Here is a 10,959-nt window from a genome sequence, read left to right on the forward strand (position 1 = left end):
AAAGTCGCCAAATTCGTCGCCAATTTTCCAAATGATCGCCAAGTTTGTCGCCAAGCTCTGGGACCTCCGACGCGACACCCGGACTCCATCCAATACAGATGACTGTAAAACAGTCTTTCTGATGATGGAACCAACTATGCTGGGAAGCAGAATTGCAGGTTTGTAGCAATATAATAATGCAAATGCTACAAGTGTGGGTATTGTGGTTGAACCATTGACACATTTTCAGAGGTACAGAATTCCCTTCCCCTATCAATACAAAATGGTCATTAACATTATTATGATTCTTCACGATATTATTCAACACTCAAAATACCGAAAAATATTATGCAGATATAGAATAATATCTATAATAGTTTGTCAAGACTTAGTCATGAAAAGTTAAAGTTTAGATATTTTATAATTAATTTCCCTTCTTATAACAATCTGTTTTAAAAGAATTAAATTCAATGAATTTTTTTCGCATCTCCTTCTGACGACATTGCTTTTACACTCTCAGAATTTTTACTAAAATCAGAAGATTATCAAATTTGTAAGCGGTTTTCAGACTGTGAAAATTATTAGCGATGTGTAAAACCTAAAACGAAAGATACGCGCTGTTAAATAAGTAAAGTAACAATTAATATGTGAGATAAATAATAATATAAAAATTAAAACTATTAATTTATAATATATGACATTTCAAAAATGTCACATATTATAAACTAATAACTTTTCTCAATGACTTTTAATTTAAATATATTTACAGATTTTCTAAGAATTATTTTTCTTTGAAAACGCTATGATAGTTTAATATTTACCACATCAAAAGATCTGAAATTTTTAACGTCGGAGCTATTTGAAAGCCTTGCACACTTTACTTCATTTTGAGCAAGTAACTATAAATTCTGGTGCATTATCCATATATGTTCTGGTGTAAACAACAGAACAATTGGAAGATTGTTCATTAAACTGAGAAAATACATTTTAATTTTTGAAGAAAAAAAAATTACTTGCTGAAAATAGAGATTAAAGGCAAAAAAAATGTGACTTTATTTACTTTTTCTCAGAATACATTTGTCAATCAGCAATATTTTCCACTTAACTATACCACTGAACCAACCACAATTGAAGACAAGAAAATTTCTGTCTTCATTGGTTTACATTTATTTCAATTTTAAATACCTCGTTTAAGTACCTTTCTTTCACATTTTCACACCGTTTACAATGTTTTTCGTTGATTGCTGCCCATTCTCAGGATAAGGGGAAAACCATGTATGTACTTCACGATTTGCTCTTTCTCTCGGTTTATTCAATTATATAACATATTCCTTGAAAAGTGTAAAAAAAGGAAGATTATTGTATTTCGATTATGATAAACATTTGGACCATAAATTATGTTAACCATATAAAAATATAAAAAAGAATCATTTCATGAGATTAAATAGTTGATGTAAACATCCATTTGATGATTTTTTTCTCTGACTTTTAAATGTTCCAAATTTCTGCAGGAGTGAAATAAATGATCTTCTCTTTTCTTATATATTCTAAATATTAGATGGAAATTAAATAATGTATCGATAGGAATAAAAAAAATTACGCTCATAAACTAAAAATAAATTATTGGATAGAATGTTACTGAACGACTGAAAGATAGCATCCAAAAATTTGCCGAATTAGCACAATCCATGTTCATCTAATTTCGTCTCTTATTTTCTCCATACTATGTACATGTTATCAATATTTAAAAAATAATTTTATTAGAAAATTGATAAAAATCCTTTAAATTCAGTATTAATTTTAATTATTTTAATTTTACATCTTCCTGGGTTCACATTTTATTTTGATCAATAATAATGTATAGAATATAAGCCCAAAATCAATAGCTGGTTCAGCCTGGAAGAAAATTATTAAGTTCATTTATCCTTACGGTATAATTAATTTTCACACTGGTATTTTAAACTTAGATAGGAATTGTTTTGAAAATTTCAACAGGAACAAATCTAAAATAAAATTAACATTAATTATCGAAATGTATATATTGAGTAAATTTAACAGTTTGATATTTAATGTATTAGATTATTATTTTCTCAACGGCCAATGTCGGTTATTTGAAAGTAAATGATAGAGACATTTAGATTACAAAGGGCTAATGAATAATTAAAAGATGGATTAGAGTAGAGTGGTTACACAGTGTTTTATTGCTATTTCAATCTCTGCATAGTTACTATTAGAGGAATATGCCCAAATTATTTGTATTCTTCTTTGACTTTTCATATATTCTCTGGTTGTGTCTCCTCGTAAGAAATAAGTAAACTCTCAAAAAATAGCAAATTATCACAACTTTCAAAACTCGTTATATTAATTTTCCTCAACAGGCTTCATTGTCATATGTTAGGTATGTAAATACGATATTACGATAGTGGAAGTTGATTTGAAAAATATTACTAGTTATTAAGAAATTAATTAACATTATCTTGAAAAAGACAAAGTGGAATTAAAATAAACATAATTTAAAACCTAATTTTATAAGAGTTTTTTACAAAGAAACTAAATCTTGCACAGTTTGGTACAAAATTGCATACCATCTACCCCCAGTAAATTTCGAGTTCATTTGCAAAAAAATATTGTCTATCACTGCTGAAACCATGGGACGGCAAAGATTCCCTTTAAAGTTAAAAAACTAGGTTATACGTTAACCAGTTTTATTATGTAAATCGAATCATATTTTTGCATTGTTTGAATCGAGGGAATATGTTGCCGAAATTCCTCCTGAAGGTCCTATAGAAGCTTAGCAAAGAGCTGCAAATTATCCATCAATGTCTAAATGTAAAGATGTGCTGTTTGGTGGCCATCGGTACCATCGGTTTGGTGGCCATCAGAGACACAACCCTATTCACACAAAATGCCCAACAACAATGTCAGGGTATCTACATGATGTTGGTCAGCATTCAGAATGCCGGATAGCATCGTGGATATATCATACAATATCATGTGCCAACAGGGAAAATGATACCAAATTTCCACAGAGCCACCACTTTTCCTAAGGAAGGAAAACACAGATTTCCCTTGAGAAATTCGTGCTAGAACAATGTCCAGTCACATGGACAATCTATATTCCACTTTTAGCATCGCATATTATAATATATTCGATCTCACAACATTTTTCTGAATAATGAGGCGATTTTAGAGCTGATTTCTTTTCCATTTTGCTATGACAAATTATTCTTCTATTGAAAATACATCTTGGAATTGAATTTTTTGATACCGAGAGCGTGGATGACCTTTGGATTTCACGAATAATCTTTTGTTGGATACTTGGCAGCCTTTCGATCACAGGATCATCAAGTTTTGCAATCACTCGTTCCGTGACATGCATTCACTATATAAATCTCGACAGTCACATAGAAGCATGCATACACTATATAAAACTTGAGGGTCACATTGAAGCATGCATACACTAAATATGCAAACACTAAATAAAATTCGATAAATACATTTCTTTAATTGACTAAAAACTGAAAAATCCGAAATCAACTCATTTCAGTTTTTAACTGCCAAATCTTCGTAACTCCAACCATTTGAATTTCTTTCGCTCGTGATATCTAGGCTACGAAGTGCAATCACTTGCAGAATTTAAGTTTTCGAAGACTGTAATGCCATATGCAGAAATTCGTTGTCGTATTTACACTTTTGCAACAATCAAATTTCTGTTTTTATCCAAAAAAATTAGCATTATAGAAAATAAACAATATTTTGATCATAGCACTTTAAATGAATTTTTGAATATGTTTAAAACGTTTTGTAATTCTATAATCACAATTTTAAACTTTGAAGGTGAATGACGTCAATATTTAAACTTTTGATTCGCATAAATATCATTTTTTTAACCATGAATAGCCGTGAAAAAGTATTGGCAATCCTTTTAAATCTGGCATTTCAATCATCATAAATATTTTTGACAAAAAGAAACACTTTTTTAAAAAAAACATCGCTTAAACACTATTCTTTCTCATTAAATAATATATATATATATACAGCGAAGAATCCATTATGAATAAGAAAAAAATATGATTCAGTCTTACGAACTGTGAAACGTTAAAGCAGGCACTTCTGAAAATATACGCTTGAAACGAATGCATCAGAAGTGAAAGAAAAAAAAATGCAGAAAACTCGAAAGAACTCTTAACACTTTTTTCCGCTGTCATGTGATGACAGCTTCTCTACACGGAAGATATGGGAGATATAAGAATACCTCCTTTTGAAAGAGAAGAAGTTCAAAAATGCACAGATCTCTCCTTCCGTCCGCCCCCCCGCAATCAGAGTCAGAGGAGCATTTGATATTTTCCGAGAACATTTCAATAGAAGTCATGAAAAATAAATTTATTTTTGAGAAGTCTAATACCTAAGCAAATATTTTTGAGAAGAATAGATTTGATTTCAACTCAGTAGATTTTTAAAAACTTTTTTCACAAAAATTTTCGCTTCATCCACCGATACTTGATTTTTTTTTTTTTAATGTTAAGTTCCCTAATCTACATATAATCTCTCAACAACATCTGTTTCCGATTGGTCATTTCACTTTTTTTTCTTTCTTAAAAGGATCCTTTTCCTTTTTTGGGGGGTGGGGGGTGGGGACTGCACTGCCGTTAAAATTTTAAATAACTTCTACAACCTTTTTTTTTTCAATAATTATATCATCAGTGAAATAAGGCTCAAGCGAAGATACCCTGGAATTGTGGAAATTTTGTCAAATGGAGAAAAATGTTTATGTGCTATTATCCGAGATTGTCTCCACCGGCTCTTGCGACGAGTTTTGGAAAGTAGAGAATGCATAACAAAACTTATGGTCGATAGCGAAAAAAATAAGTAAATGAAATTTATAAAAGAATTACATCAGATACAATATACTTTCGAGTTTAATATATTTTCTAGATACAAAGATCAATTAATTAATAATTTTCTAAACGCTGACAAAAGAGGAAATGCAGTTTCTACATTATCGTAATTACAGTTATGAAATATTTCGGAAAAATTTTATGTTTTTCTTAACAATATAATACTATTGTTGAAATCCCTCTTTAAAACTTGCATTTTTCTTTCAATAGATATTCTAAACTCTTTTCTTGGCATAGTAATAAAAATGATTGGACTTCTTGGTATATGAACTTCAGAGCGCTAATTGCTTTTGTAGTTTAAGATCAATTGCCTTCCTCCTTTGTCTTAACTTAATAAGTTTATTTTTTTAAGTAGCCACGACATAGTGATAAAGGGGATTGGGCTTCTTGGGATGTGAACTTCAATGCGTTTAAACTGCAGATATAGTTAAATACCACTTCATTTCTTACCATATTTTACCATATCATTTCTTAATTTTTTAATTATGATTTACTCATTTCATTTCATTTTCCTCGTTATTGTTTTTTAAATAAAATGTTATTTTTTAAAGAAACAAACTGAACAATTAACTGATAAATTAATAATAAAAAATATATAAAAATTTATTTTTTACCCAGCAATAGCCATTAAAAGTATAAAATTTTTATGTGAGCATGCTTAGATATGTGCTTGTTTTTTTATGTGAGCATGCTTAGATATGTGCTTGTTAAACAGTATTGAAATATCATTTTTATAGTTTTTACGCAAATTGACATGATTTTAGACTAAATCATTTTTTTAATGTGCACTATGCGTCATGAAAGATTTTTAAAAATAATCAAAACTGACAGGAGAGATGTTTAAACTATGAGCCATCACTTAGTTATGTATTTATTTATTTCCCTAGCGTAGAAGGTAAGAATGAATTTTCAGAATTTTAATTAGATAACAGTTTCTATTTTCTATTATTAAAAAAGCGAAGGAAACATATTTTTTTACCATCCATCTTCGAACTTAAAGAAAGGATACTTGTCAAAGGATAACTATCAAAAGGATATTTGTTTTTCTAGCCAAAATCGAAGGACTTTTACCAATACTCATTTCGATATCCCTTTCTATAAATTTATATTGATATACCAGCCGTCCCAGACAATCAACTGGGTCGCTGATAATAATGATTATATGAAGACATGTTATTTTAATTGTCTTACTTAAGTTCTGTTATTTTGTGCCCAAGAACCTTTCTGAGTGGAGGTCAGCTCCATTTAAATCACAGCGCTAATTAAAACATAGACATCAATCCACTTGTCTTCTAAATTTAGCGTCAATATAACGTTATATTTTTTATTTATTTCATAAACTACAGAGATATTTAATAAAACATTTTTCAAACAGTGTAAAAAAAAAAAAAATAAGCGATTAAATATGGAAACGATTAAGATGAAATGATATGAAATGGAAATGATTTGAATCTCAACGTAAAAATGTAATCTATTGTAGAAAATTAGGCAAAAAACTTTCAACAAATTACAAAAAAGTTGCATTTTTAAAAATTTTAAATTATAAGCTCACCGTAGTAAATAGTAACCATAGTAAGTTTAAATAGTAACTCCGCCATATTATTTTCAGTAGTTATGGTAGATGCGATGATCATGATTATACTCAAAATTCTTAGTTTTTAAATAAAATCCTAAATAACTTTCAATAAAATCTAGATGGATATTTTCATCCTCTAAAATATGAATATAAGAACAGATATTTTGGGTCAAGCGGTCTGGTTTGTTGAGTGCCAACACAGAGACTTTCATCTTTATTAATAGTCGAGATAGCTATAATAAGCAATAAAATCTTTTGTTTTAATTTTTACATGTGGCATGTCAGAAAAGCATGAACGTAACTTTAAATTAAATATTTATAGATTTTGAAGAGGGATTAAAAAAACTTTTAGTGAAACAAGATTTATATAAAACATAACTTTATTTTGGAAAAATATAATTAAGAAAGAATTTTCAACGATGCTTTCAGACAGATGAAATAAATAATTTTCGATGAAATAAAATCAAAATTAATGAGACACATTATCGTCATAGTATGCCGTTTTAATTAAAATATCTGCTTGATTTCTTTAAAAATTACAATTGAATTCATCAAAAAAGTTCTTGGAATATATGTATAGTTTTCATCTTAACTGTATAAATTACTTTTTTTCTTGCTTTTGAGTTCTGTATTATTAACCTGTTTCACCGACTTGACAATATTAAACTTCTATTTAAAAATAGACATAGAACAGGAAATAAAAAAAAATGGTTGGATATAAAAAAAGTAAGAAACAAGAAAATATATTTACGTCTAAATGAATGAATAGCAAAAATAAGTGGAAACCTTCCATTGTTGTTAAATTTGTTCTTTTATTTCCCGCTTGCTTTAGGTCTTTAAACTTTTTTTTATTTTAACGGAATATATCACATTTTAGAATATATTATTTTTTGCATTATCTCGAATTCCTCTACAGGTGCAGATACATTGGCAGATTCTAGGTTTTCATATATCTAGGTTTATATATATATACACATATATTTGAAACATTAAATGTATATAAATATTTTGTAATATAACAATAGAGAAGAAAAAGATTTAAATCAGAGTATATAAAGAAAGGCCTCTATATATTAACTGGGTTTCTTTCATTTTATTTTATTCGAGAAAGGTCCGTTCCTATATGCTAAGTGACAATAAATACCAAGAACTAACAGATTCATTTGTTACGTGGAGTCTACACCCTCCCATAGTAAACGACACCATCTTTCAACTCGTATAAATGGAGTCCATGATTAATTTAGTGTTCCTGGAATGTATTCACGGCAGTCTGGGCGATCTCATGGTTGGTTTCATCAATCACAAGGGCATTTCCAATCATATCCAACAACCAAATCTTCTGACTTTGTAAACAATCAGTCGCCATTCTGATTGAACTCTCAATAGTTAGTGTTTTGCAGAATGTTATAGAGATGCGGTTCATCCGAGTATATTTTATTTTAAATCTGCCAAAATCTATATTTTTAGTTTTCTTTTTAAATCATATGATTCAACAAATGCTTTGAAGAACCAATGGAAGTGGTTTCCCCAGACTTTCTCGCATACTCTCTAATAAACTGGTTAGAGCCAGAGAGTGACTTACATGGCATTGGCGTACACTAGTTACAAAATATTAATTTTTTGCATGAATTTAGAATTTTTAAAGAATCTCTCGTGTATGCCAGAAATTAACCTCCAGCAATTTATCTGGAAGTTAATTTCTGGCATTCATTAATAGTATCCAAATATGGAATTTGTGATTTAGATTCGTTTATATCGACAGATTGAAACAAAAATTCGACACAAAACCGCGCTTGTAGTCACAAAATCCCGAACAAAATCCGATATATTTAAGTCATATCGTTTTTAAGTTATCGCGTTTACATGCTTCTCAAAGTAAAGACCGACAGACTGTCAACCCATAGTTGCATTTGGCACAAAATTTGACATGTGTCTGCAATATAGTTATTAAATATGTGTACCGAACTGTATCTATTTGGCTCTCTTCACTTTTTTGTCATCGTGTTAACTTATATTCGAACAGCTGGACTCACTCTGAATAATTCTAAAATCTTCAAATTTGGTGTGAAGACCGCATACCAAATTTCAACCTCTTTGCTCATAGTATTTTTGAGTTATCTTTGTCCTAGGCAGACAGATGGACTTCTCCAAAAATGTGTTTCTGAGAACTCAGGGAGGTCTAAAATTTTGGAGATTCGTCAAAATCTGGAGTTCAAATTCTTTGATGTTTACAGTGTTTTCTCTATACTACAAATACAAGAAAGCAGAAATGATCCTAATCATGGAGATAATTGTTGATTTCAGTTTTGCTCTATAGAGATTTCTACATTTGTGTGAAAGCGGTTTTGTTTGTTTGTTTGGTGTATTCGCATGTTTTAGAAAATGACAGTATTTTTCTTTTCAATACTGAATGATAATAATTGCATATCAAAAGCATGCTTTCTCTATGCATGCAGACTGATAGTAATGTTGTTCCAATAGAATATTTTTGTTTTTTTATATGACGGATATAATTATTTTTTCTTTTACAAATGGGTATAATTAATCATATCACTGACACTCCGAGCCGCCCGAAGACACACGGATAATAAATGTTGAATAACCGAACCACCACAACAGCAACACTGGCGGGAACTGTGGTTAAGACCTAAGGGACATCACCGGCCATGGTATGAGGAAGAACGTCCCGTCATCGATGGGAGGAGCCAGACCCCCACCTTTTCGTGTACCCTCCAGAGTGACCAGATCCAACCACCATGCCGGAAGCATCTCATCCACATTTAGAGGAGCCCCTCCGTGGAGGGGAGGGGGAAGAATGGGTGGCATAAATACTTTATCGTGAAAATTTATTCCGTTACCAGAGACTTATTTCTTGATGTGGTGCTATTAAGCTACCTTTATTTAATTTTTCTCTCAAAACTAAAACAGATATTCTGTTTTAATCTTGAAGATAATTAGATCTTAAAACTATCGCATGTGCTCTTAATAGATCCATTGCAAAAGAATATATAAAATAGTTAATTCCACCGTGAATAAGATCATTCGTTTTCTAACGATTCAAAAGTGGTAAAAAGTCTCACAATTTATACAGGCAGGATATATATATTCATTTCTTTTGTTTAATTAAACACAAATGAAATATATTATTTAACTAGTAGTATCAGATTTTTCTTATTTTACTAGATCGTTTTTTAATTAGGGACGTGGGTAGATGAAAAAACAATTTTGTGTATCATTTCTTTCTACGAAATAATTTCATTAAATGAAATTAAGATTTTTTTTTAAGCTTTAAGAATAAACTTCTTCTGTGCAAGCAATTATAACATAAGGTTTACAAACATAAGTCAATACTCAATTGATCGTGGAAGAAAATTTCAAATGGAAAAGACACAGGCAAATGGGGAGATGGGGGACAAAAATATATACGAATACAAATAGAAAAGTAAAATTAAATTGCTCATATCATAACGGAAAAACGCAGTAATTAAAATAATATTCTTATTTGCTGGTTTAGTTTTACTTTTTTGATAATAAGCACATTTAGTAATAACAATCATAACAATTCCAAAGAAACTGATTGAAACTTCAATAAATAACAGCAATCGAAACAATTGTTCATGCTTTTGGATTATTTGATGATTCTCGCAAAACTTCTGGGAAATTTACATAAATAATTACAGATCCTTAGAAAACATTACAGAAATGTCAACTTAATAAAATCACGTTGGAATGAATGCAACAAACTGTGTACTGTTGTATTTTTGAAGGTACTTTAATTAAACATTTAGTGTTATGATATCAATAAATATAATTCCACTAAATGAAAAAAATAGCGTATAAATCAACGTTGGCTGTAACTAATTTTATTTGTACTAATTACATACTAATTTTAATGAAATAAAAAGGAGTGATAAAAGAGAAAAGATAATACGTTTTTCGCGTCTTCTGTACTATGTTAAATGTTATGTGAAATGCACAACTATATATATATATATATATATATTGTTACGAATCCTTGATGCGGTTTCCCAGCATATTGGGTTCCATAGGAGATCCCAGAGCTTGGCGAAAAACTTGGCGACCATTTGGCGACGAATTTGGCTACTTTGGCACCAAAACAGATTATACCCGAAACATCGAGAATTTTCCCGATCCGTCCAGTAGGAACCGAAATTCGCCTCGAACGTTCCTGATTGGTTGAGAGGTTTCTAGCACCGCCTCCTGAGACCTATAAAAGAAGCTGCAGCTGCTGGGGAGTAGTGTGAACCAGTGGTGAATTGAGTAGTCGGAAGCAACAGAGAAGAGTAGTCGTGACCCGGTAGTGGTAGAGTCGTCGGAAGCGACAGGGAAGAGTCGTCGTGGACCAGTGGAGTCGTCGTAGTCGGAACCGACGGCAAAGAACTAGCCTTCCAGAGCTAAGCGGAGTAGCGACGGAGTGAAGCTAGTGCTGAACTAAGCTGTGTGCTACTGTCTGCAGTAGAATCTGTTGTATGCTGCACGTCTCGG

This window comes from Argiope bruennichi, chromosome 6 (assembly GCF_947563725.1).
Source record: "Argiope bruennichi chromosome 6, qqArgBrue1.1, whole genome shotgun sequence".
In the NCBI taxonomy this organism is placed as follows: Eukaryota; Metazoa; Arthropoda; class Arachnida; order Araneae; family Araneidae; genus Argiope; species Argiope bruennichi.